The 25,449-nt window shown below is 36.6% G+C and overlaps 25 non-coding genes across 25 annotated transcripts; all 25 read right to left on the minus strand.

Moving 5' to 3' along the window:
- Positions 1-583: 583 nt before the first annotated feature.
- TRNAR-CCU (transfer RNA arginine (anticodon CCU)) lies at positions 584-656 on the minus strand. The gene has a single exon. It is a non-coding gene; the product is annotated as a tRNA-Arg (tRNA).
- Positions 657-785: 129 nt separating this feature from the next.
- Positions 786-878, minus strand: TRNAI-UAU (transfer RNA isoleucine (anticodon UAU)). The gene is given in 2 exon segments: positions 786-821; positions 841-878. It is a non-coding gene; the product is annotated as a tRNA-Ile (tRNA).
- A 939-nt stretch (positions 879-1,817) lies between these two features.
- On the minus strand, positions 1,818-1,890 carry TRNAR-CCU (transfer RNA arginine (anticodon CCU)). The gene has a single exon. It is a non-coding gene; the product is annotated as a tRNA-Arg (tRNA).
- A 129-nt stretch (positions 1,891-2,019) lies between these two features.
- Positions 2,020-2,112, minus strand: TRNAI-UAU (transfer RNA isoleucine (anticodon UAU)). Its single transcript is given in 2 exon segments — positions 2,020-2,055; positions 2,075-2,112. It is a non-coding gene; the product is annotated as a tRNA-Ile (tRNA).
- A 939-nt stretch (positions 2,113-3,051) lies between these two features.
- Positions 3,052-3,124, minus strand: TRNAR-CCU (transfer RNA arginine (anticodon CCU)). The gene has a single exon. It is a non-coding gene; the product is annotated as a tRNA-Arg (tRNA).
- A 1,611-nt stretch (positions 3,125-4,735) lies between these two features.
- On the minus strand, positions 4,736-4,828 carry TRNAI-UAU (transfer RNA isoleucine (anticodon UAU)). The gene is given in 2 exon segments: positions 4,736-4,771; positions 4,791-4,828. It is a non-coding gene; the product is annotated as a tRNA-Ile (tRNA).
- Positions 4,829-5,767: 939 nt separating this feature from the next.
- Positions 5,768-5,840, minus strand: TRNAR-CCU (transfer RNA arginine (anticodon CCU)). The gene has a single exon. It is a non-coding gene; the product is annotated as a tRNA-Arg (tRNA).
- A 1,606-nt stretch (positions 5,841-7,446) lies between these two features.
- TRNAI-UAU (transfer RNA isoleucine (anticodon UAU)) lies at positions 7,447-7,539 on the minus strand. Its single transcript is given in 2 exon segments — positions 7,447-7,482; positions 7,502-7,539. It is a non-coding gene; the product is annotated as a tRNA-Ile (tRNA).
- Positions 7,540-8,478: 939 nt separating this feature from the next.
- Positions 8,479-8,551, minus strand: TRNAR-CCU (transfer RNA arginine (anticodon CCU)). Its single transcript has one exon. It is a non-coding gene; the product is annotated as a tRNA-Arg (tRNA).
- A 1,783-nt stretch (positions 8,552-10,334) lies between these two features.
- Positions 10,335-10,407, minus strand: TRNAR-CCU (transfer RNA arginine (anticodon CCU)). Its single transcript has one exon. It is a non-coding gene; the product is annotated as a tRNA-Arg (tRNA).
- A 129-nt stretch (positions 10,408-10,536) lies between these two features.
- TRNAI-UAU (transfer RNA isoleucine (anticodon UAU)) lies at positions 10,537-10,629 on the minus strand. Its single transcript is given in 2 exon segments — positions 10,537-10,572; positions 10,592-10,629. It is a non-coding gene; the product is annotated as a tRNA-Ile (tRNA).
- A 1,179-nt stretch (positions 10,630-11,808) lies between these two features.
- TRNAI-UAU (transfer RNA isoleucine (anticodon UAU)) lies at positions 11,809-11,901 on the minus strand. The gene is given in 2 exon segments: positions 11,809-11,844; positions 11,864-11,901. It is a non-coding gene; the product is annotated as a tRNA-Ile (tRNA).
- Positions 11,902-13,077: 1,176 nt separating this feature from the next.
- On the minus strand, positions 13,078-13,170 carry TRNAI-UAU (transfer RNA isoleucine (anticodon UAU)). Its single transcript is given in 2 exon segments — positions 13,078-13,113; positions 13,133-13,170. It is a non-coding gene; the product is annotated as a tRNA-Ile (tRNA).
- A 938-nt stretch (positions 13,171-14,108) lies between these two features.
- On the minus strand, positions 14,109-14,181 carry TRNAR-CCU (transfer RNA arginine (anticodon CCU)). The gene has a single exon. It is a non-coding gene; the product is annotated as a tRNA-Arg (tRNA).
- Positions 14,182-14,312: 131 nt separating this feature from the next.
- On the minus strand, positions 14,313-14,405 carry TRNAI-UAU (transfer RNA isoleucine (anticodon UAU)). Its single transcript is given in 2 exon segments — positions 14,313-14,348; positions 14,368-14,405. It is a non-coding gene; the product is annotated as a tRNA-Ile (tRNA).
- Positions 14,406-16,403: 1,998 nt separating this feature from the next.
- Positions 16,404-16,476, minus strand: TRNAR-CCU (transfer RNA arginine (anticodon CCU)). Its single transcript has one exon. It is a non-coding gene; the product is annotated as a tRNA-Arg (tRNA).
- A 129-nt stretch (positions 16,477-16,605) lies between these two features.
- TRNAI-UAU (transfer RNA isoleucine (anticodon UAU)) lies at positions 16,606-16,698 on the minus strand. Its single transcript is given in 2 exon segments — positions 16,606-16,641; positions 16,661-16,698. It is a non-coding gene; the product is annotated as a tRNA-Ile (tRNA).
- A 1,141-nt stretch (positions 16,699-17,839) lies between these two features.
- TRNAI-UAU (transfer RNA isoleucine (anticodon UAU)) lies at positions 17,840-17,932 on the minus strand. The gene is given in 2 exon segments: positions 17,840-17,875; positions 17,895-17,932. It is a non-coding gene; the product is annotated as a tRNA-Ile (tRNA).
- A 1,141-nt stretch (positions 17,933-19,073) lies between these two features.
- TRNAI-UAU (transfer RNA isoleucine (anticodon UAU)) lies at positions 19,074-19,166 on the minus strand. The gene is given in 2 exon segments: positions 19,074-19,109; positions 19,129-19,166. It is a non-coding gene; the product is annotated as a tRNA-Ile (tRNA).
- A 940-nt stretch (positions 19,167-20,106) lies between these two features.
- TRNAR-CCU (transfer RNA arginine (anticodon CCU)) lies at positions 20,107-20,179 on the minus strand. The gene has a single exon. It is a non-coding gene; the product is annotated as a tRNA-Arg (tRNA).
- A 1,366-nt stretch (positions 20,180-21,545) lies between these two features.
- Positions 21,546-21,638, minus strand: TRNAI-UAU (transfer RNA isoleucine (anticodon UAU)). Its single transcript is given in 2 exon segments — positions 21,546-21,581; positions 21,601-21,638. It is a non-coding gene; the product is annotated as a tRNA-Ile (tRNA).
- Positions 21,639-22,779: 1,141 nt separating this feature from the next.
- TRNAI-UAU (transfer RNA isoleucine (anticodon UAU)) lies at positions 22,780-22,872 on the minus strand. The gene is given in 2 exon segments: positions 22,780-22,815; positions 22,835-22,872. It is a non-coding gene; the product is annotated as a tRNA-Ile (tRNA).
- A 938-nt stretch (positions 22,873-23,810) lies between these two features.
- TRNAR-CCU (transfer RNA arginine (anticodon CCU)) lies at positions 23,811-23,883 on the minus strand. The gene has a single exon. It is a non-coding gene; the product is annotated as a tRNA-Arg (tRNA).
- A 1,167-nt stretch (positions 23,884-25,050) lies between these two features.
- On the minus strand, positions 25,051-25,123 carry TRNAR-CCU (transfer RNA arginine (anticodon CCU)). The gene has a single exon. It is a non-coding gene; the product is annotated as a tRNA-Arg (tRNA).
- Positions 25,124-25,254: 131 nt separating this feature from the next.
- TRNAI-UAU (transfer RNA isoleucine (anticodon UAU)) lies at positions 25,255-25,347 on the minus strand. The gene is given in 2 exon segments: positions 25,255-25,290; positions 25,310-25,347. It is a non-coding gene; the product is annotated as a tRNA-Ile (tRNA).
- Between the last annotated feature and the right edge of the window lie 102 nt (positions 25,348-25,449).

The following is a 25,449-nucleotide window of genomic DNA, read 5'->3' on the forward strand; positions in this document are numbered from 1 at the left end:
AAAACTGACACTAATGTGTCTTATAATGCACTATTTTAATATGTAAAGTCTTATATCATTATTGTAGTCTGATTAAAAGAATATGTTGTTTGTTGCAACTCTACCATCTACAATGACAGTAAGATGAGTGGCAGAAGAAATATGATAAAATCAAAAATACCATTCTTCCAACATGCAAGAAAGGACTTCAAGATTCCCATCAGCAATTGCCTTAGATAATGTCATATTTCAGCCACTCTGGTACTTATTTGCAAGACAAACTCTACAGAAATGTTGAGGTAAATGGAGATTTCTTGTAAGAACAAAATCACAAGCATTGAAAAAAGAATCATTTTTTGTGAAGACTAATGAGCAACAAAGGAATATGCATCCAAGATGGGTCTTTAAACCTTGGTCCTCAATTATAGAAAAACCTTTTAAGGACACTAATCCACAATGTTATCATGATAAATGTCATTTTGTAGCTACTGTGGCAACAATTAACAAGCACAACTCAACAGGACTGTTGTGCAAATCCAGCATCCAGGTGAAGCAAGGCTAAAAGAACCACCCCTAATGCTGAGATGGTTGATATAAATACAAACACCCCAGATGGGACTTGAACCCACAATCCCTGGCTTAGGAGGCCAGTGCCTTATCCATTAGGCCACTGGGGCTTACTGTTTGCTTAGCATTTCATGTTCTTGCTTTACTTTTTCATAATATCCTTACATATAAAAAATGTTCCGAGAGCAGAAGATGAATGACTAATGATATCATTAAAAGAAAAAAAAGCTAAATATTCCTGCTCCAGGTGAGGCTTGAACTCACAACCTCGGCATTGCTCAACAGATACTGTCTTATAAGTACCGCGCGCTGACCGATTGCGCCACTGGAGCACACAGTATGCCCTGAAAATTTGGCCTTTCACTGATATATTTTACCATCAGTTAAAAATGCCAATACACTTATTGTCTCTGTCTCCCCATCTTGATTTAATTTATTTTTGAATTCCACTATTTTACTGCATTCAATACTTCAATAAGGTACTTGACAGAAGTTAAATGCTCAGCATAAAGAAATGATTTGTATCGCGCATTGGTGTTATTGGCTAGATTTATGTATTCGTAGGTGTAATTTGCTAAGAAAATTCATATCTAGGTTTTACTGTATCATTTTCTCAAAATTGGAAAATAATTCATTTAATTTTTTCTAAAATTATGTTAAGATAGTAGATATAAAATGTGGCATAAGGAAAACTGACACTAATGTGTCTTATAATGCACTATTTTAATATGTAAAGTCTTATATCATTATTGTAGTCTGATTAAAAGAATATGTTGTTTGTTGCAACTCTACCATCTACAATGACAGTAAGATGAGTGGCAGAAGAAATATGATAAAATCAAAAATACCATTCTTCCAACATGCAAGAAAGGACTTCAAGATTCCCATCAGCAATTGCCTTAGATAATGTCATATTTCAGCCACTCTGGTACTTATTTGCAAGACAAACTCTACAGAAATGTTGAGGTAAATGGAGATTTCTTGTAAGAACAAAATCACAAGCATTGAAAAAAGAATCATTTTTTGTGAAGACTAATGAGCAACAAAGGAATATGCATCCAAGATGGGTCTTTAAACCTTGGTCCTCAATTATAGAAAAACCTTTTAAGGACACTAATCCACAATGTTATCATGATAAATGTCATTTTGTAGCTACTGTGGCAACAATTAACAAGCACAACTCAACAGGACTGTTGTGCAAATCCAGCATCCAGGTGAAGCAAGGCTAAAAAAACCACCCCTAATGCTGAGATGGTTGATATAAATACAAACACCCCAGATGGGACTTGAAACCACAATCCCTGGCTTAGGAGGCCAGTGCCTTATCCATTAGGCCACTGGGGCTTACTGTTTGCTTAGCATTTCATGTTCTTGCTTTACTTTTTCATAATATCCTTACATATAAAAAATGTTCCGAGAGCAGAAGATGAATGACTGATGATATCATTAAAAGAAAAAAAAGCTAAATATTCCTGCTCCAGGTGAGGCTTGAACTCACAACCTCGGCATTGCTCAACAGATACTGTCTTATAAGTACCGCGAGCTGACCGATTGCACCACTGGAGCACACAGTATGCCTTGAAAATTTGGCCTTTCACTGATATATTTTACCATCAGTTAAAAATGTCAATACACTTATTGTCTCTGTCTCCCCATCTTGATTTAATTTATTTTTGAATTCCACTATTTTACTGCATTCAATACTTCAATAAGGTACTTGATAGAAGTTAAATGCTCAGCAAAAAGAAATGATTTGTATCGCGCATTGGTGTTATTGGCAAGATTTATGTATTCGTAGGTGTAATTTGCTAAGAAAATTCATATCTAGGTTTTACTGTATCATTTTCTCAAAATTGGAAAATAATTCATTTAATTTTTTCTAAAATTATGTTAAGATAGTAGATATAAAATGTGGCATAAGGAAAACTGACACTAATGTGTCTTATAATGCACTATTTTAATATGTAAAGTCTTATATCATTATTGTAGTCTGATTAAAAGAATATGTTGTTTGTTGCAACTCTACCATCTACAATGACAGTAAGATGAGTGGCAGAAGAAATATGATAAAATCAAAAATACCATTCTTCCAACATGCAAGAAAGGACTTCAAGATTCCCATCAGCAATTGCCTTAGATAATGTCATATTTCAGCCACTCTGGTACTTATTTGCAAGACAAACTCTACAGAAATGTTGAGGTAAATGGAGATTTCTTGTAAGAACAAAATCACAAGCATTGAAAAAAGAATCATTTTTTGTGAAGACTAATGAGCAACAAAGGAATATGCATCCAAGATGGGTCTTTAAACCTTGGTCCTCAATTATAGAAAAACCTTTTAAGGACACTAATCCACAATGTTATCATGATAAATGTCATTTTGTAGCTACTGTGGCAACAATTAACAAGCACAACTCAACAGGACTGTTGTGCAAATCCAGCATCCAGGTGAAGCAAGGCTAAAAGAACCACCCCTAATGCTGAGATGGTTGATATAAATACAAACACCCCAGATGGGACTTGAACCCACAATCCCTGGCTTAGGAGGCCAGTGCCTTATCCATTAGGCCACTGGGGCTTACTGTTTGCTTAGCATTTCATGTTCTTGCTTTACTTTTTCATAATATCCTTACATATAAAAAATGGGTACTTATGTAGTAACTGGGCTGCCGATTTTGAAATCGGGTCCATCGCATCGCATCGCACCCGACCAAATCGCATGCGATGCGATGCGATGCGATGCGATGACCCGATTTTTCCATAGGATTCAATGTTAAAATGGACTGAGTCCATTTTAACATGGAATTCAATGGGAAAAAGGGGTCCTTTTCATACCCCTACTATCCAAGTGGGCATGGAGTTGGATATAAACCTGTGGCGAGCGTAGCGAGCCACCGAGCCCGAAGCGTGGCGAGCGTAGCGAGCCCCGCGAGGGGACACAGAATACCGTCCCCTCGCGGGGCTCGCTTCGCTCGCCACGCTTCGGGCTCGGTGGCTCGCTACGCTCGCCACAGGTTTATATCCAACTCCATGCCCACTTGGATAGTAGGGGTATGAAAAGGACCCCTTTTTCCCATTGAATTCCATGTTAAAATGGACTCAGTCCATTTTAACATTGAATCCTATGGAAAAATCGGGTCATCGCATCGCATCGCATCGTATGCGATGCGATGCGATATCGCATCGCATCGCATCTGATTGTATGCCTTAACTTAAGGCATACAATCAAAAAATCGGCAGCCCAGATACTACATAAGTACCAAAAAATGTTCCGAGAGCAGAAGATGAATGACTGATGATATCATTAAAAGAAAAAAAAGCTAAATATTCCTGCTCCAGGTGAGGCTTGAACTCACAACCTCGGCATTGCTCAACAGATACTGTCTTATTATATACTGTATATAATACTGTATTATATCCATTAGGCCACTGGGGCTTACTGTTTGCTTAGCATTTCATGTTCTTGCTTTACTTTTTCATAATATCCTTACATATAAAAAATGGGTACTTATGTAGTAACTGGGCTGCCGATTTTGAAATCGGGTCCATCGCATCGCATCGCACCCGACCAAATCGCATGCGATGCGATGCGATGCGATGCGATGACCCGATTTTTCCATAGGATTCAATGTTAAAATGGACTGAGTCCATTTTAACATGGAATTCAATGGGAAAAAGGGGTCCTTTTCATACCCCTACTATCCAAGTGGGCATGGAGTTGGATATAAACCTGTGGCGAGCGTAGCGAGCCACCGAGCCCGAAGCGTGGCGAGCGTAGCGAGCCCCGCGAGGGGACACAGAATACCGTCCCCTCGCGGGGCTCGCTTCGCTCGCCACGCTTCGGGCTCGGTGGCTCGCTACGCTCGCCACAGGTTTATATCCAACTCCATGCCCACTTGGATAGTAGGGGTATGAAAAGGACCCCTTTTTCCCATTGAATTCCATGTTAAAATGGACTCAGTCCATTTTAACATTGAATCCTATGGAAAAATCGGGTCATCGCATCGCATCGCATCGTATGCGATGCGATGCGATATCGCATCGCATCGCATCTGATTGTATGCCTTAACTTAAGGCATACAATCAAAAAATCGGCAGCCCAGATACTACATAAGTACCAAAAAATGTTCCGAGAGCAGAAGATGAATGACTGATGATATCATTAAAAGAAAAAAAAGCTAAATATTCCTGCTCCAGGTGAGGCTTGAACTCACAACCTCGGCATTGCTCAACAGATACTGTCTTATAAGTACCGCGCGCTGACCGATTGCGCCACTGGAGCACACAGTATGCCCTGAAAATTTGGCCTTTCACTGATATATTTTACCATCAGTTAAAAATGTCAATACACTTATTGTCTCTGTCTCCCCATCTTGATTTAATTTATTTTTGAATTCCACTATTTTACTGCATTCAATACTTCAATAAGGTACTTGATAGAAGTTAAATGCTCAGCAAAAAGAAATGATTTGTATCGCGCATTGGTGTTATTGGCAAGATTTATGTATTCGTAGGTGTAATTTGCTAAGAAAATTCATATCTAGGTTTTACTGTATCATTTTCTCAAAATTGGAAAATAATTCATTTAATTTTTTCTAAAATTATGTTAAGATAGTAGATATAAAATGTGGCATAAGGAAAACTGACACTAATGTGTCTTATAATGCACTATTTTAATATGTAAAGTCTTATATCATTATTGTAGTCTGATTAAAAGAATATGTTGTTTGTTGCAACTCTACCATCTACAATGACAGTAAGATGAGTGGCAGAAGAAATATGATAAAATCAAAAATACCATTCTTCCAACATGCAAGAAAGGACTTCAAGATTCCCATCAGCAATTGCCTTAGATAATGTCATATTTCAGCCACTCTGGTACTTATTTGCAAGACAAACTCTACAGAAATGTTGAGGTAAATGGAGATTTCTTGTAAGAACAAAATCACAAGCATTGAAAAAAGAATCATTTTTTGTGAAGACTAATGAGCAACAAAGGAATATGCATCCAAGATGGGTCTTTAAACCTTGGTCCTCAATTATAGAAAAACCTTTTAAGGACACTAATCCACAATGTTATCATGATAAATGTCATTTTGTAGCTACTGTGGCAACAATTAACAAGCACAACTCAACAGGACTGTTGTGCAAATCCAGCATCCAGGTGAAGCAAGGCTAAAAGAACCACCCCTAATGCTGAGATGGTTGATATAAATACAAACACCCCAGATGGGACTTGAACCCACAATCCCTGGCTTAGGAGGCCAGTGCCTTATCCATTAGGCCACTGGGGCTTACTGTTTGCTTAGCATTTCATGTTCTTGCTTTACTTTTTCATAATATCCTTACATATAAAAAATGGGTACTTATGTAGTAACTGGGCTGCCGATTTTGAAATCGGGTCCATCGCATCGCATCGCACCCGACCAAATCGCATGCGATGCGATGCGATGCGATGCGATGACCCGATTTTTCCATAGGATTCAATGTTAAAATGGACTGAGTCCATTTTAACATGGAATTCAATGGGAAAAAGGGGTCCTTTTCATACCCCTACTATCCAAGTGGGCATGGAGTTGGATATAAACCTGTGGCGAGCGTAGCGAGCCACCGAGCCCGAAGCGTGGCGAGCGTAGCGAGCCCCGCGAGGGGACACAGAATACCGTCCCCTCGCGGGGCTCGCTTCGCTCGCCACGCTTCGGGCTCGGTGGCTCGCTACGCTCGCCACAGGTTTATATCCAACTCCATGCCCACTTGGATAGTAGGGGTATGAAAAGGACCCCTTTTTCCCATTGAATTCCATGTTAAAATGGACTCAGTCCATTTTAACATTGAATCCTATGGAAAAATCGGGTCATCGCATCGCATCGCATCGTATGCGATGCGATGCGATATCGCATCGCATCGCATCTGATTGTATGCCTTAACTTAAGGCATACAATCAAAAAATCGGCAGCCCAGATACTACATAAGTACCAAAAAATGTTCCGAGAGCAGAAGATGAATGACTGATGATATCATTAAAAGAAAAAAAAGCTAAATATTCCTGCTCCAGGTGAGGCTTGAACTCACAACCTCGGCATTGCTCAACAGATACTGTCTTATTATATACTGTATATAATACTGTATTATATCCATTAGGCCACTGGGGCTTACTGTTTGCTTAGCATTTCATGTTCTTGCTTTACTTTTTCATAATATCCTTACATATAAAAAATGGGTACTTATGTAGTAACTGGGCTGCCGATTTTGAAATCGGGTCCATCGCATCGCATCGCACCCGACCAAATCGCATGCGATGCGATGCGATGCGATGACCCGATTTTTCCATAGGATTCAATGTTAAAATGGACTGAGTCCATTTTAACATGGAATTCAATGGGAAAAAGGGGTCCTTTTCATACCCCTACTATCCAAGTGGGCATGGAGTTGGATATAAACCTGTGGCGAGCGTAGCGAGCCACCGAGCCCGAAGCGTGGCGAGCGTAGCGAGCCCCGCGAGGGGACACAGAATACCGTCCCCTCGCGGGGCTCGCTTCGCTCGCCACGCTTCGGGCTCGGTGGCTCGCTACGCTCGCCACAGGTTTATATCCAACTCCATGCCCACTTGGATAGTAGGGGTATGAAAAGGACCCCTTTTTCCCATTGAATTCCATGTTAAAATGGACTCAGTCCATTTTAACATTGAATCCTATGGAAAAATCGGGTCATCGCATCGCATCGCATCGTATGCGATGCGATGCGATATCGCATCGCATCGCATCTGATTGTATGCCTTAACTTAAGGCATACAATCAAAAAATCGGCAGCCCAGATACTACATAAGTACCAAAAAATGTTCCGAGAGCAGAAGATGAATGACTGATGATATCATTAAAAGAAAAAAAAGCTAAATATTCCTGCTCCAGGTGAGGCTTGAACTCACAACCTCGGCATTGCTCAACAGATACTGTCTTATAAGTACCGCGCGCTGACCGATTGCGCCACTGGAGCACACAGTATGCCCTGAAAATTTGGCCTTTCACTGATATATTTTACCATCAGTTAAAAATGTCAATACACTTATTGTCTCTGTCTCCCCATCTTGATTTAATTTCTTTTTGAATTCCACTATTTTACTGCATTCAATACTTCAATAAGGTACTTGACAGAAGTTAAATGCTCAGCATAAAGAAATGATTTGTATCGCGCATTGGTGTTATTGGCTAGATTTATGTATTCGTAGGTGTAATTTGCTAAGAAAATTCATATCTAGGTTTTACTGTATCATTTTCTCAAAATTGGAAAATAATTCATTTATTTTTTTCTAAAATTATGTTAAGATAGTAGATATAAAATGTGGCATAAGGAAAACTGACACTAATGTGTCTTATAATGCACTATTTTAATATGTAAAGTCTTATATCATTATTGTAGTCTGATTAAAAGAATATGTTGTTTGTTGCAACTCTACCATCTACAATGACAGTAAGATGAGTGGCAGAAGAAATATGATAAAATCAAAAATACCATTCTTCCAACATGCAAGAAAGGACTTCAAGATTCCCATCAGCAATTGCCTTAGATAATGTCATATTTCAGCCACTCTGGTACTTATTTGCAAGACAAACTCTACAGAAATGTTGAGGTAAATGGAGATTTCTTGTAAGAACAAAATCACAAGCATTGAAAAAAGAATCATTTTTTGTGAAGACTAATGAGCAACAAAGGAATATGCATCCAAGATGGGTCTTTAAACCTTGGTCCTCAATTATAGAAAAACCTTTTAAGGACACTAATCCACAATGTTATCATGATAAATGTCATTTTGTAGCTACTGTGGCAACAATTAACAAGCACAACTCAACAGGACTGTTGTGCAAATCCAGCATCCAGGTGAAGCAAGGCTAAAAGAACCACCCCTAATGCTGAGATGGTTGATATAAATACAAACACCCCAGATGGGACTTGAACCCACAATCCCTGGCTTAGGAGGCCAGTGCCTTATCCATTAGGCCACTGGGGCTTACTGTCTGCTTTGCATTTCATGTTCCTGCTTTACTTTTTCATAATATCCTTACATATAAAAAATGGGTACTTATGTAGTAACTGGGCTGCCGATTTTGAAATCGGGTCCATCGCATCGCACCCGACCAAATCGCATGCGATGCGATGCGATGCGATGCGATGGACCAGATTTTTCCATAGGATTCAATGTTAAAATGGACTGAGTCCATTTTAACATGGAATTCAATGGGAAAAAGGGGTCCTTTTCATACCCCTACTATCCAAGTGGGCATGGAGTTGGATATAAACCTGTGGCGAGCGTAGCGAGCCACCGAGCCCGAAGCGTGGCGAGCGTAGCGAGCCCCGCGAGGGGACACAGAATACCGTCCCCTCGCGGGGCTCGCTTCGCTCGCCACGCTTCGGGCTCGGTGGCTCGCTACGCTCGCCACAGGTTTATATCCAACTCCATGCCCACTTGGATAGTAGGGGTATGAAAAGGACCCCTTTTTCCCATTGAATTTCATGTTAAAATGGACTCAGTCCATTTTAACATTGAATCCTATGGAAAAATCGGGTCATCGCATCGCATCGCATCGTATGCGATGCGATGCGATATCGCATCGCATCGCATCTGATTGTATGCCTTAACTTAAGGCATACAATCAAAAAATCGGCAGCCCAGATACTACATAAGTACCAAAAAAGGTTCCGAGAGCAGATGATCAATGACTGATGATATCATTAAAAGAAAAAAAAGCTAAATATTCCTGCTCCAGGTGAGGCTTGAACTCACAACCTCGGCATTGCTCAACAGATACTGTCTTATAAGTAGCGCACGCTGACCGATTGTGCCACTGGAGCACACAGTATGCCCTGAAAATTTGGCCTTTCACTGATATATTTTACCATCAGTTAAAAATGTCAATACACTTATTGTCTCTGTCTCCCCATCTTGATTTAATTTATTTTTGAATTCCACTATTTTACTGCATTCAATACTTCAATAAGGTACTTGATAGAAGTTAAATGCTCAGCATAAAGAAATGATTCGTATCGCGCATTGGTGTTATTGGCTAGATTTATGTATTCGTAGGTGTAATTTGCTAAGAAAATTCATATCTAGGTTTTACTGTATCATTTTCTCAAAATTGGAAAATAATTCATTTAATTTTTTCTAAAATGATGTTAAGATAGTAGATATAAAATGTGGCATAGGGAAAACTGAAACTAATGTGTCTTATAATGCACTATTTTAATATGTAAAGTCTTATATCATTATTGTAGTCTGATTAAAAAAATATGTTGTTTGTTGCAACTCTACCATCTACAATGACAGTAAGATGAGTGGCAGAAGAAATATGATAAAATCAAAAATACCATTCTTCCAACATGCAAGAAAGGACTTCAAGATTCCCATCAGCAATTGCCTTAGATAATGTCATATTTCAGCCACTCTGGTACTTATTTGCAAGACAAACTCTACAGAAATGTTGAGGTAAATGGAGATTTCTTGTAAGAACAAAATCACAAGCATTGAAAAAAAGAATCATTTTTTTGTGAAGACTAATGAGCAACAAAGGAATATGCATCCAAGATGGGTCTTTAAACCTTGGTCCTCAATTATAGAAAAACGTTTTAAGGACACTAATCCACAATGTTATCATGATAAATGTCATTTTGTAGCTACTGTGGCAACAATTAACAAGCACAACTCAACAGGAATGTTGTGCAAATCCAGCATCCAGGTGAAGCAAGGCTAAAAGAACCACCCCTAATGCTGAGGTAGTTGATATAAATACAAACACCCCAGATGGGACTTGAACCCACAATCCCTGGCTTAGGAGGCCAGTGCCTTATCCATTAGGCCACTGGGGCTTACTGTCTGCTTTGCATATCATGTTCTTGCTTTACTTTTTCATAATATCCTTACATATAAAAAATGTTCCGAGAGCAGATGATCAATGACAGATGATATCATTAAAAGAAAAAACAACTAAATATTCCTGCTCCAGGTGAGGCTTGAACTCACAACCTCGGCATTGCTCAACAGATACTGTCTTATAAGTACCGCGCGCTGACCGATTGCGCCACTGGAGCACACAGTATGCCCTAAAAATTTGGCCTTTCACTGATATATTTTACCATCAGTTAAAAATGTCAATACACTTATTGTCTCTGTCTCCCCATCTTGATTTAATTTCAATGTCTCCCCATTAAATTCAATGTCTCCCCATCTTGATTTAATTCCACTATTTTACTGCATTCAATACTTCAATAAGGTACTTGATAGAAGTTAAATGCTCAGCAAAAAGAAATGATTTGTATCGCGCATTGGTGTTATTGGCAAGATTTATGTATTCGTAGGTGTAATTTGCTAAGAAAATTCATATCTAGGTTTTACTGTATCATTTTCTCAAAATTGGAAAATAATTCATTTAATTTTTTCTAAAATTATGTTAAGATAGTAGATATAAAATGTGGCATAAGGAAAACTGACACTAATGTGTCTTATAATGCACTATTTTAATATGTAAAGTCTTATATCATTATTGTAGTCTGATTAAAAGAATATGTTGTTTGTTGCAACTCTACCATCTACAATGACAGTAAGATGAGTGGCAGAAGAAATATGATAAAATCAAAAATACCATTCTTCCAACATGCAAGAAAGGACTTCAAGATTCCCATCAGCAATTGCCTTAGATAATGTCATATTTCAGCCACTCTGGTACTTATTTGCAAGACAAACTCTACAGAAATGTTGAGGTAAATGGAGATTTCTTGTAAGAACAAAATCACAAGCATTGAAAAAAGAATCATTTTTTGTGAAGACTAATGAGCAACAAAGGAATATGCATCCAAGATGGGTCTTTTAACCTTGGTCCTCAATTATAGAAAAAAGTTTTAAGGACACTAATCCACAATGTTATCATGATAAATGTCATTTTGTAGCTACTGTGGCAACAATTAACAAGCACAACTCAACAGGACTGTTGTGCAAATCCAGCATCCAGGTGAAGCAAGGCTAAAAGAACCACCCCTAATGCTGAGATGGTTGATATAAATACAAACACCCCATATGGGACTTGAACACACAATCCCTGGCATAGTAGGCCAGTGCCTTATCCATTAGGCCACTGGGGCTTACTGTCTGCTTTGCATTTCATGTTCTTGGTTTACTTTTTCATAATATCCTTACATATATAAAAAATGTTCCGACAGCAGATGATCACTGACTGATGATATCATTAACAGAAAAAAAAAGCTAAATATTCCTGCTCCAGGTGAGGCTTGAACTCACAACCTCGGCATTGCTCAACAGATACTGTCTTATAAGTACCGCGCGCTGACCGATTGCGCCACTGGAGCACACAGTATGCAGTGAAAATTTGGCCTTTCACTGATAAATTTTACCATTAGTTAAAAATGTCAATACACTTATTGTCTCTGTCTCCCCATCTTGATTTAATTTCAATGTCTCCCCATTAAATTCAATGTCTCCCCATCTTGATTTAATTCCACTATTTTACTGCATTCAATACTTCAATAAGGTACTTGATAGAAGTTAAATGCTCAGCAAAAAGAAATGATTTGTATCGCGCATTGGTGTTATTGGCAAGATTTATGTATTCGTAGGTGTAATTTGCTAAGAAAATTCATATCTAGGTTTTACTGTATCATTTTCTCAAAATTGGAAAATAATTCATTTAATTTTTTCTAAAATTATGTTAAGATAGTAGATATAAAATGTGGCATAGGGAAAACTGAAACTAATGTGTCTTATAATGCACTATTTTAATATGTAAAGTCTTATATCATTATTGTAGTCTGATTAAAAGAATATGTTGTTTGTTGCAACTCTACCATCTACAATGACAGTAAGATGAGTGGCAGAAGAAATATGATAAAATCAAAAATACCATTCTTCCAACATGCAAGAAAGGACTTCAAGATTCCCATCAGCAATTGCCTTAGATAATGTCATATTTCAGCCACTCTGGTACTTATTTGCAAGACAAACTCTACAGAAATGTTGAGGTAAATGGAGATTTCTTGTAAGAACAAAATCACAAGCATTGAAAAAATAATCATTTTTTGTGAAGACTAATGAGCAACAAAGGAATATGCATCCAAGATGGGTCTTTAAACCTTGGTCCTCAATTATAGAAAAACCTTTTAAGGACACTAATCCACAATGTTATCATGATAAATGTCATTTTGTAGCTACTGTGGCAACAATTAACAAGCACAACTCAACAGGACTGTTGTGCAAATCCAGCATCCAGGTGAAGCAAGGCTAAAAGAACCACCCCTAATGCTGAGATGGTTGATATAAATACAAACACCCCAGATGGGACTTGAACCCACAATCCCTGGCTTAGGAGGAGAGTGCCTTATCCATTAGGCCACTGGGGATTACTGTTTGCTTAGCATTTCATGTTCTTGCTTTACTTTTTCATAATATCCTTACATATAAAAAATGTTCCGAGAGCAGAAGATGAATGACTGATGATATCATTAAAAGAAAAAAAAGCTAAATATTCCTCCTCCAGGTGAGGCTTGAACTCACAACCTCGGCATTGCTCAACAAATACTGTCTTATAAGTACCGTGCGCTGACCGATTGCGCCACTGGAGCACACAGTATGCCCTGAAAATTTGGCCTTTCACTGATATATTTTACCATCAGTTAAAAATGTCAATACACTTATTGTCTCTGTCTCCCCATCTTGATTTAATTTCTTTTTGAATTCCACTATTTTACTGCATTCAATACTTCAATAAGGTACTTGACAGAAGTTAAATGCTCAGCATAAAGAAATGATTTGTATCGCGCATTGGTGTTATTGGCTAGATTTATGTATTCGTAGGTGTAATTTGCTAAGAAAATTCATATCTAGGTTTTACTGTATCATTTTCTCAAAATTGGAAAATAATTCATTTAATTTTTTCTAAAATGATGTTAAGATAGTAGATATAAAATGTGGCATAAGGAAAACTGACACTAATGTGTCTTATAATGCACTATTTTAATATGTAAATTCTTATATTATTATTGTAGTCTAATAAAAGAATATGTTGTTTGTTGCAACTCTACCATCTACAATGACAGTAAGATGAGTGGCAGAAGAAATATGATAAAATCAAAAATACCATTCTTCCAACATGCAAGAAAGGACTTCAAGATTCCCATCAGCAATTGCCTTAGATAATGTCATATTTCAGCCACTCTGGTACTTATTTGCAAGACAAACTCTACAGAAATGTTGAGGTAAATGGAGATTTCTTGTAAGAACAAAATCACAAGCATTGAAAAAAGAATCATTTTTTGTGAAGACTAATGAGCAACAAAGGAATATGCATCCAAGATGGGTCTTTAAACCTTGGTCCTCAATTATAGAAAAACCTTTTAAGGACACTAATCCACAATGTTATCATGATAAATGTCATTTTGTAGCTACTGTGGCAACAATTAACAAGCACAACTCAACAGGACTGTTGTGCAAATCCAGCATCCAGGTGAAGCAAGGCTAAAAGAACCACCCCTAATGCTGAGATGGTTGATATAAATACAAATACCCCAGATGGGACTTGAACACACAATCCCTGGCTTAGGAGGCCAGTGCCTTATCCATTAGGCCACTGGGGCTTACTGTCTGCTTTGCATTTCATGTTCTTGGTTTACTTTTTCATAATATCCTTACATATATAAAAAATGTTCCGACAGCAGATGATCAATGACTGATGATATCATTAAAAGAAAAAAAAGCTAAATATTCCTGCTCCAGGTGAGGCTTGAACTCACAACCTCGGCATTGCTCAACAGATACTGTCTTATAAGTACCGCGCGCTGACCGATTGCGCCACTGGAGCACATGGTATGCCCTGAAAATTTGGCCTTTCACTGATAAATTTTACCATTAGTTAAAAATGTCAATACACTTATTGTCTCTGTCTCCCCATCTTGATTTAATTTCTTTTTGAATTCCACTATTTTACTGCATTCAATACTTCAATAAGGTACTTGATAGAAGTTAAATGCTCAGCATAAAGAAATGATTTGTATCGCGCATTGGTGTTATTGGCTAGATTTATGTATTCGTAGGTGTAATTTGCTAAGAAAATTCATATCTAGGTTTTACTGTATCATTTTCTCAAAATTGGAAAATAATTCATTTAATTTTTTCTAAAATGATGTTAAGATAGTAGATATAAAATGTGGCATAAGGAAAACTGACACTAATGTGTGTTATAATGCACTATTTTAATATGTAAAGTCTTATATCATTATTGTAGTCTGATTAAAAGAATATGTTGTTTGTTGCAACTCTACCATCTACAATGACAGTAAGATGAGTGGCAGAAGAAATATGATAAAATCAAAAATACCATTCTTCCAACATGCAAGAAAGGACTTCAAGATTCCCATCAGCAATTGCCTTAGATAATGTCATATTTCAGCCACTCTGGTACTTATTTGCAAGACAAACTCTACAGAAATGTTGAGGTAAATGGAGATTTCTTGTAAGAACAAAATCACAAACATTGAAAAAAGAATCATTTTTTGTGAAGACTAATGAGCAACAAAGGAATATGCATCCAAGATGGGTCTTTAAACCTTGGTCCTCAATTATAGAAAAACGTTTTAAGGACACTAATCCACAATGTTATCATGATAAATGTCATTTTGTAGCTACTGTGGCAACAATTAACAAGCACAACTCTACAGGACTGTTGTGCAAATCCAGCATCCAGGTGAAGCAAGGCTAAAAGAACCACCCCTAATGCTGAGATGGTTGATATAAATACAAACACCCCAGATGGGACTTGAACCCACAATCCCTGGTTGAGGCTTGAACTCACAACCTCGTCATTGCTCAACAGATACTGTCTTATAAGTACCGCGCGCTGACCGATTGCGCCACTGGAGCACACAGTATGCCCTGAAAATTTGGCCTTTCACTGATATATTTTACCATCAGTTAAAAATGTCAATACACTTATTGTCTCTGTCTTCACATCTTGATTTAATTTCTTTTTGAATTCCACTATTTTACTGCATTCAATACTTCAATAAGGTACGTGATAGAAGTTAAATGCTCAGCATAAAGAAATGATTTGTATCGCGCATTGGTGTTATTGGCTAGATTTATGTATTCGTAGGTGTAATTTGCTAAGAAAATTCATATCTAGGTTTTACTGTATCATTTTCTCAAAATTGGAAAATAATTCATTTAATTTTTTCTAAAATGATGTTAAGATAGTAGATATAGAATGTGGCATAAGGAAAACTGACACTAATGTGTCTTATAATGCACTATTTTAATATGTAAAGTCTTATATCATTATTGTAGTCTGATTAAAAGAATATGTTGTTTGTTGCAACTCTACCATCTACAATGACAGTAAGATGAGTGGCAGAAGAAATATGATAAAATCAAAAATACCATTCTTCCAACATGCAAGAAAGGACTTCAAGATTCCCATCAGCAATTGCCTTAGATAATGTCATATTTCAGCCACTCTGGTACTTATTTGCAAGACAAACTCTACAGAAATGTTGAGGTAAATGGAGATTTCTTGTAAGAACAAAATCACAAGCATTGAAAAAAGAATCATTTTTTTGTGAAGACTAATGAGCAACAAAGGAATATGCATCCAAGATGAGTCTTTAAACCTTGGTCCTCAATTATAGAAAAACGTTTTAAGGACACTAATCCACAATGTTATCATGATAAATGTCATTTTGTAGCTACTGTGGCAACAATTAACAAGCACAACTCAACAGGACTGTTGTGCAAATCCAGCATCCAGGTGAAGCAAGGCTAAAAGAACCACCCCTAATGCTGAGATGGTTGATATAAATACAAACACCCCAGATGGGACTTGAACCCACAATCCCTGGTTTAGGAGGCCAGTGCCTTATCCATTAGGCCACTGGGGTTTACTGTCTGCTTTGCATTTCATGTTCTTGCTTTACTTTTTCATAATATCCTTACGTATAAAAAATGCTCCGAGAGCAGATGATCAATGACTGATGATATCATTAAAAGAAAAAAAAGCTAAATATTCCTGCTCCAGGTGAGGCTTGAACTCACAACCTCAGCATTGCTCAACAGATACTGTCTTATAAGTACCGCGCGCTGACCGATTGCGCCACTGGAGCACACAGTATGCCCTGAAAATTTGGCCTTTCACTGATATATTTTACCATCAGTTAAAAATGTCAATACACTTATTGTCTCTGTCTCCCCATCTTGATTTAATTTCTTTTTGAATTCCACTATTTTACTGCATTCAATACTTCAATAAGGTACTTGATAGAAGTTAAATGCTCAGCATAAAGAAATGATTTGTATCGCGCATTGGTGTTATTGGCTAGATTTATGTATTCGTAGGTGTAATTTGCTAAGAAAATTCATATCTAGGTTTTACTGTATCATTTTCTCAAAATTGGAAAATAATTCATTTAATTTTTTCTAAAATGATGTTAAGATAGTAGATATAGAATGTGGCATAAGGAAAACTGACACTAATGTGTCTTATAATGCACTATTTTAATATGTAAAGTCTTATATCATTATTGTAGTCTGATTAAAAGAATATGTTGTTTGTTGCAACTCTACCATCTACAATGACAGTAAGATGAGTGGCAGAAGAAATATGATAAAATAAAAAATACCATCCTTCCAACATGCAAGAAAGGACTTCAAGATTCCCATCAGCAATTGCCTTAGATAATGTCATATTTCAGCCACTCTGGTACTTATTTGCAAGACAAACTCTACAGAAATGTTGAGGTAAATGGAGGTTTCTTGTAAGAACAAAATCACAAGCATTGAAAAAAGAATCATTTTTTGTGAAGACTAATGAGCAACAAAGGAATATGCATCCAAGATGGGTCTTTAAACCTTGGTCCTCAATTATAGAAAAACGTTTTAAGGACACTAATCCACAATGTTATCATGATAAATGTCATTTTGTAGCTACTGTGGCAACAATTAACAAGCACAACTCAACACGACTGTTGTGCAAATCCAGCATCCAGGTGAAGCAAGGCTAAAAGAACCACCCCTAATGCTGAGATGGTTGATATAAATACAAACAACCCAGATGGGACTTGAACCTACAATCGCTGGCTTAGGAGGCCAGTGCCTTATCCATTAGGCCACTGGGGCTTACTGCCTGCTTTGCATTTCATGTTCTTACTTTACTTTTTCATAATATCTTTACATATAAAAAATGTTCCGAGAGCAGATGATCAATGACTGATGATATCATTAAAAGAAAAAAAAGCTAAATATTCCTGCTCCAGGTGAGGCTTGAACTCACAACCTCGGCATTGCTCAACAGATACTGTCTTATAAGTACCGCGCACTGACTGATTGCGCCACTGGAGCACACAGTATGCCCTGAAAATTTGGCCTTTCACTGATATATTTTACCATCAGTTAAAAATGTCAATACACTTATTGTCTCTGTCTCCCCATCTTGATTTAATTTCTTTTTGAATTCCACTATTTTACTGCATTCAATACTTCAATAAGGTACTTGATAGAAGTTAAATGCTCAGCATAAAGAAATGATTTGTATCGCGCATTGGTGTTATTGGCTAGATTTATGTATTCGTACGTGTAATTTGCTAAGAAAATTCATATCTAGGTTTTACTGTATCATTTTCTCAAAATTGGAAAATAATTCATTTAATTTTTTCTAAAATGATGTTAAGATAGTAGATATAAAATGTGGCATAAGGAAAACTGACACTAATGTGTCTTATAATGCACTATTTTAATATGTAAAGTCTTATATCATTATTGTAGTCTGATTAAAAGAATATGTTGTTTGTTGCAACTCTACCATCTACAATGACAGTAAGATGAGTGGCAGAAGAAATATGATAAAATCAAAAATACCATTCTTCCAACATGCAAGAAAGGACTTCAAGATTCCCATCAGCAATTGCCTTAGATAATGTCATATTTCAGCCACTCTGGTACTTATTTGCAAGACAAACTCTACAGAAATGTTGAGGTAAATGGAGATTTCTTGTAAGAACAAAATCACAAGCATTGAAAAAAGAATCATTTTTTGTGAAGACTAATGAGCAACAAAGGAATATGCATCCAATATGGGTCTTTAAACCTTGGTCCTCAATTATAGAAAAACGTTTTAAGGACACTAATCCACAATGTTATCATGATAAATGTCATTTTGTAGCTACTGTGGCAACAATTAACAAGCACAACTCAACAGGACTGTTGTGCAAATCCAGCATCCAGGTGAAGCAAGGCTAAAAGAACCACCCTTAATGCTGAGATGGTTGATATAAATACAAACACCCCAGATGGGACTTGAACCCACAATCCCTGGCTAAGGAGGACAGTGCCTTATCCATTAGGCCACTGGGGCTTACTGTCTGCTTTGCATTTCATGTTCTTGCTTTACTTTTTCATAATATCCTTACGTATAAAAAATGCTCCGAGAGCAGATGATCAATGACTGATGATATCATTAAAAGAAAAAAAAGCTAAATATTCCTGCTCCAGGTGAGGCTTGAACTCACAACCTCGGCATTGCTCAACAGATACTGTCTTATAAGTACCGCGCGCTGACCGATTGCACCACTGGAGCACAAAGTACGCCCTGAAAATTTGGCCTTTCACTGATATATTTTACCATCAGTTAAAAATGTCAATACACTTATTGTCTCTGTCTCCCCATCTTGATTTAATTTCTTTTTGAATTCCACTATTTTACTGCATTCAATACTTCAATAAGGTACTTGACAGAAGTTAAATGCTCAGCATAAAGAAATGATTTGTATCGCGCATTGGTGTTATTGGCTAGATTTATGTATTCGTAGGTGTAATTTGCTAAGAAAATTCATATCTAGGTTTTACTGTATCATTTTCTCAAAATTGGAAAATAATTCATTTAATTTTTTCTAAAATGATGTTAAGATAGTAGATATAAAATGTGGCATAAGGAAAACTGACACTAATGTGTCTTATAATGCACTATTTTAATATGTAAAGTCTTATATTATTATTGTAGTCTGATTAAAAGAATATGTTGTTTGTTGCAACTCTACCATCTACAATGACAGTAAGATGAGTGGCAGAAGAAATATGATAAAATCAAAAATACCATTCTTCCAACATGCAAGAAAGGACTTCAAGATTCCCATCAGCAATTGCCTTAGATAATGTCATATTTCAGCCACTCTGGTACTTATTTGCAAGACAAACTCTACAGAAATGTTGAGGTAAATGGAGATTTCTTGTAAGAACAAAATCACAAGCATTGAAAAAAGAATCATTTTTTTGTGAAGACTAATGAGCAACAAAGGAATATGCATCCAAGATGAGTCTTTAAACCTTGGTCCTCAATTATAGAAAAAAGTTTTAAGGACACTAATCTACAATGTTATCATGATAAATGTCATTTTGTAGCTACTGTGGCAACAATTAACAAGCACAACTCAACAGGACTGTTGTGCAAATCCAGCATCCAGGTGAAGCAAGGCTAAAAGAACCACCCCTAATGCTGAGATTGTTGATATAAATACAAACACCCCAGATTGGACTTGAACCCACAATCCCTGGCTTAGGAGGCCAGTGCCTTATCCATTAGGCCACTGGGGCTTACTGTCTGCTTTGCATTTCATGTTCCTTCTTTACTTTTTCATAATATCCTTACATATAAAAAATGTTCCGAGAGCAGATGATCAATGACTGATGATATCATTAAAAGAAAAAAAAGCTAAATATTCCTGCTCCAGGTGAGGCTTGAACTCACAACCTCGGCATTGCTCAACAGATACTGTCTTATAAGTAGGGCGCGCTGACCGATTGCGCCACTGGAGCACACAGTATGCCCTGAAAATTTGGCCTTTCACTGATATATTTTACCATCAGTTAAAAATGTCAATACACTTATTGTCTCTGTCTCCCCATCTTGATTTAATTTCTTTTTGAATTCCACTATTTTATTGCATTCAATACTTCAATAAGGTACTTGACAGAATTTAAATGCTCAGCATAAAGAAATGATTTGTATCGCGCATTGGTGTTATTGGCTAGATTTATGTATTCGTAGGTGTAATTTGCTAAGAAAATTCATATCTAGGTTTTACTGTATCATTTTCTCAAAATTGGAAAATAATTCATTTAATTTTTTCTAAAATTATGTTAAGATAGTAGATATAAAATGTGGCATAAGGAAAACTGACACTAATGTGTCTTATAATGCACTATTTTAATATGTAAAGTCTTATATCATTATTGTAGTCTGATTAAAAGAATATGTTGTTTGTTGCAACTCTACCATCTACAATGACAGTAAGATGAGTGGCAGAAGAAATATGATAAAATCAAAAATACCATTCTTCCAACATGCAAGAAAGGACTTCAAGATTCCCATCAGCAATTGCCTTAGATAATGTCATATTTCAGCCACTCTGGTACTTATTTGCAAGACAAACTCTACAGAAATGTTGAGGTAAATGGAGATTTCTTGTAAGAACAAAATCACAAGCATTGAAAAAAGAATCATTTTTTGTGAAGACTAATGAGCAACAAAGGAATATGCATCCAAGATGGGTCTTTTAACCTTGGTCTTCAATTATAGAAAAAAGTTTTAAGGACACTAATCCACAATGTTATCATGATAAATGTCATTTTGTAGCTACTGTGGCAACAATTAACAAGCACAACTCAACAGGACTGTTGTGCAAATCCAGCATCCAGGTGAAGCAAGGCTAAAAGAACCACCCCTAATGCTGAGATGGTTGATATAAATACAAACACCCCATATGGGACTTGAACACACAATCCCTGGCATAGTAGGCCAGTGCCTTATCCATTAGGCCACTGGGGCTTACTGTCTGCTTTGCATTTCATGTTCTTGGTTTACTTTTTCATAATATCCTTACATATATAAAAAATGTTCCGACAGCAGATGATCACTGACTGATGATATCATTAACAGAAAAAAAAAGCTAAATATTCCTGCTCCAGGTGAGGCTTGAACTCACAACCTCGGCATTGCTCAACAGATACTGTCTTATAAGTACCGCGCGCTGACCGATTGCGCCACTGGAGCACACAGTATGCAGTGAAAATTTGGCCTTTCACTGATAAATTTTACCATTAGTTAAAAATGTCAATACACTTATTGTCTCTGTCTCCCCATCTTGATTTAATTTATTTTTGAATTCCACTATTTTACTGCATTCAATACTTCAATAAGGTACTTGATAGAAGTTAAATGCTCAGCAAAAAGAAATGATTTGTATCGCGCATTGGTGTTATTGGCAAGATTTATGTATTCGTAGGTGTAATTTGCTAAGAAAATTCATATCTAGGTTTTACTGTATCATTTTCTCAAAATTGGAAAATAATTCATTTAATTTTTTCTAAAATTATGTTAAGATAGTAGATATAAAATGTGGCATAAGGAAAACTGACACTAATGTGTCTTATAATGCACTATTTTAATATGTAAAGTCTTATATCATTATTGTAGTCTGATTAAAAGAATATGTTGTTTGTTGCAACTCTACCATCTACAATGACAGTAAGATGAGTGGCAGAAGAAATATGATAAAATCAAAAATACCATTCTTCCAACATGCAAGAAAGGACTTCAAGATTCCCATCAGCAATTGCCTTAGATAATGTCATATTTCAGCCACTCTGGTACTTATTTGCAAGACAAACTCTACAGAAATGTTGAGGTAAATGGAGATTTCTTGTAAGAACAAAATCACAAGCATTGAAAAAATAATCATTTTTTGTGAAGACTAATGAGCAACAAAGGAATATGCATCCAAGATGGGTCTTTAAACCTTGGTCCTCAATTATAGAAAAACCTTTTAAGGACACTAATCCACAATGTTATCATGATAAATGTCATTTTGTAGCTACTGTGGCAACAATTAACAAGCACAACTCAACAGGACTGTTGTGCAAATCCAGCATCCAGGTGAAGCAAGGCTAAAAGAACCACCCCTAATGCTGAGATGGTTGATATAAATACAAACACCCCAGATGGGACTTGAACCCACAATCCCTGGCTTAGGAGGAGAGTGCCTTATCCATTAGGCCACTGGGGATTACTGTTTGCTTAGCATTTCATGTTCTTGCTTTACTTTTTCATAATATCCTTACATATAAAAAATGTTCCGAGAGCAGAAGATGAATGACTGATGATATCATTAAAAGAAAAAAAAGCTAAATATTCCTCCTCCAGGTGAGGCTTGAACTCACAACCTCGGCATTGCTCAACAAATACTGTCTTATAAGTACCGTGCGCTGACCGATTGCGCCACTGGAGCACACAGTATGCCCTGAAAATTTGGCCTTTCACTGATATATTTTACCATCAGTTAAAAATGTCAATACACTTATTGTCTCTGTCTCCCCATCTTGATTTAATTTCTATTTGAATTCCACTATTTTACTGCATTCAATACTTCAATAAGGTACTTGACAGAAGTTAAATGCTCAGCATAAAGAAATGATTTGTATCGCGCATTGGTGTTATTGGCTAGATTTATGTATTCGTAGGTGTAATTTGCTAAGAAAATTCATATCTAGGTTTTACTGTATCATTTTCTCAAAATTGGAAAATAATTCATTTAATTTTTTCTAAAATGATGTTAAGATAGTAGATATAAAATGTGGCATAAGGAAAACTGACACTAATGTGTCTTATAATGCACTATTTTAATATGTAAATTCTTATATTATTATTGTAGTCTAATAAAAGAATATGTTGTTTGTTGCAACTCTACCATCTACAATGACAGTAAGATGAGTGGCAGAAGAAATATGATAAAATCAAAAATACCATTCTTCCAACATGCAAGAAAGGACTTCAAGATTCCCATCAGCAATTGCCTTAGATAATGTCATATTTCAGCCACTCTGGTACTTATTTGCAAGACAAACTCTACAGAAATGTTGAGGTAAATGGAGATTTCTTGTAAGAACAAAATCACAAGCATTGAAAAAAGAATCATTTTTTGTGAAGACTAATGAGCAACAAAGGAATATGCATCCAAGATGGGTCTTTAAACCTTGGTCCTCAATTATAGAAAAACCTTTTAAGGACACTAATCCACAATGTTATCATGATAAATGTCATTTTGTAGCTACTGTGGCAACAATTAACAAGCACAACTCAACAGGACTGTTGTGCAAATCCAGCATCCAGGTGGAGCAAGGCTAAAAGAACCACCCCTAATGCTGAGATGGTTGATATAAATACAAATACCCCAGATGGGACTTGAACACACAATCCCTGGCTTAGGAGGCCAGTGCCTTATCCATTAGGCCACTGGGGCTTACTATCTGCTTTGCATTTCATGTTCTTGGTTTACTTTTTCATAATATCCTTACATATATAAAAAATGTTCCGACAGCAGATGATCACTGACTGATGATATCATTAAAAGAAAAAAAAGCTAAACATTCCTGCTACAGGTGAGGCTTGAACTCACAACCTCGGCATTGCTCAACAGATACTGTCTTATAAGAAGGGCGCGCTGACCGATTGCGCCACTGGAGCACACAGTATGCCCTGAAAATTTGGCCTTTCACTGATATATTTTACCATCAGTTAAAAATGTCAATACACTTATTGTCTCTGTCTCCCCATCTTGATTTAATTTCTTTTTGAATTCCACTATTTTACTGCATTCAATACTTCAATAAGGTACTTGATAGAAGTTAAATGCTCAGCATAAAGAAATGATTTGTATCGCGCATTGGTGTTATTGGCTAGATTTATGTATTCGTAGGTGTAATTTGCTAAGAAAATTCATATCTAGGTTTTACTGTATCATTTTCTCAAAATTGGAAAATAATTCATTTAATTTTTTCTAAAATTATGTTAAGATAGTAGATATAAAATGTGGCATAGGGAAAACTGAAACTAATGTGTCTTATAATGCACTATTTTAATATGTAAAGTCTTATATCATTATTGTAGTCTGATTAAAAGAATATGTTGTTTGTTGCAACTCTACCATCTACAATGACAGTAAGATGAGTGGCAGAAGAAATATGATAAAATCAAAAATACCATTCTTCCAACATGCAAGAAAGGACTTCAAGATTCCCATCAGCAATTGCCTTAGATAATGTCATATTTCAGCCACTCTGGTACTTATTTGCAAGACAAACTCTACAGAAATGTTGAGGTAAATGGAGATTTCTTGTAAGAACAAAATCACAAGCATTGAAAAAAGAATCATTTTTTGTGAAGACTAATGAGCAACAAAGGAATATGCATCCAAGATGGGTCTTTAAACCTTGGTCCTCAATTATAGAAAAAAAAACGTTTTAAGGACACTAATCCACAATGTTATCATGATAAATGTCATTTTGTAGCTACTGTGGCAACAATTAACAAGCACAACTCTACAGGACTGTTGTGCAAATCCAGCATCCAGGTGAAGCAAGGCTAAAAGAACCACCCCTAATGCTGAGATGGTTGATATAAATACAAACACCCCAGATGGGACTTGAACACACAATCCCTGGCTTAGGAGGCCAGTGCCTTATCCATTAGGCCACTGGGGCTTACTGTCTGCTTTGCATTTCATATTCTTGGTTTACTTTTTCATAATATCCTTACATATATAAAAAATGTTCCGACAGCAGATGATCACTGACTGATGATATCATTAACAGAAAAAAAAGCTAAATATTCCTGCTCCAGGTGAGGCTTGAACTCACAACCTCAGCATTGCTCAACAGACACTGTCTTATAAGTACCGCGCGCTGACCGATTGCGCCACTGGAGCACACATTATGCAATGAAAATTTGGCCTTTCACTGATAAATTTTACCATTAGTTAAAAATGTCAATACACTTATTGTCTCTGTCTCCCCATCTTGATTTAATT

The sequence above is a fragment of the Crinia signifera genome, chromosome 5 (assembly GCF_055691185.1).
Source record: "Crinia signifera chromosome 5, ASM5569118v1, whole genome shotgun sequence".
Taxonomy (NCBI): Eukaryota; Metazoa; Chordata; class Amphibia; order Anura; family Myobatrachidae; genus Crinia; species Crinia signifera.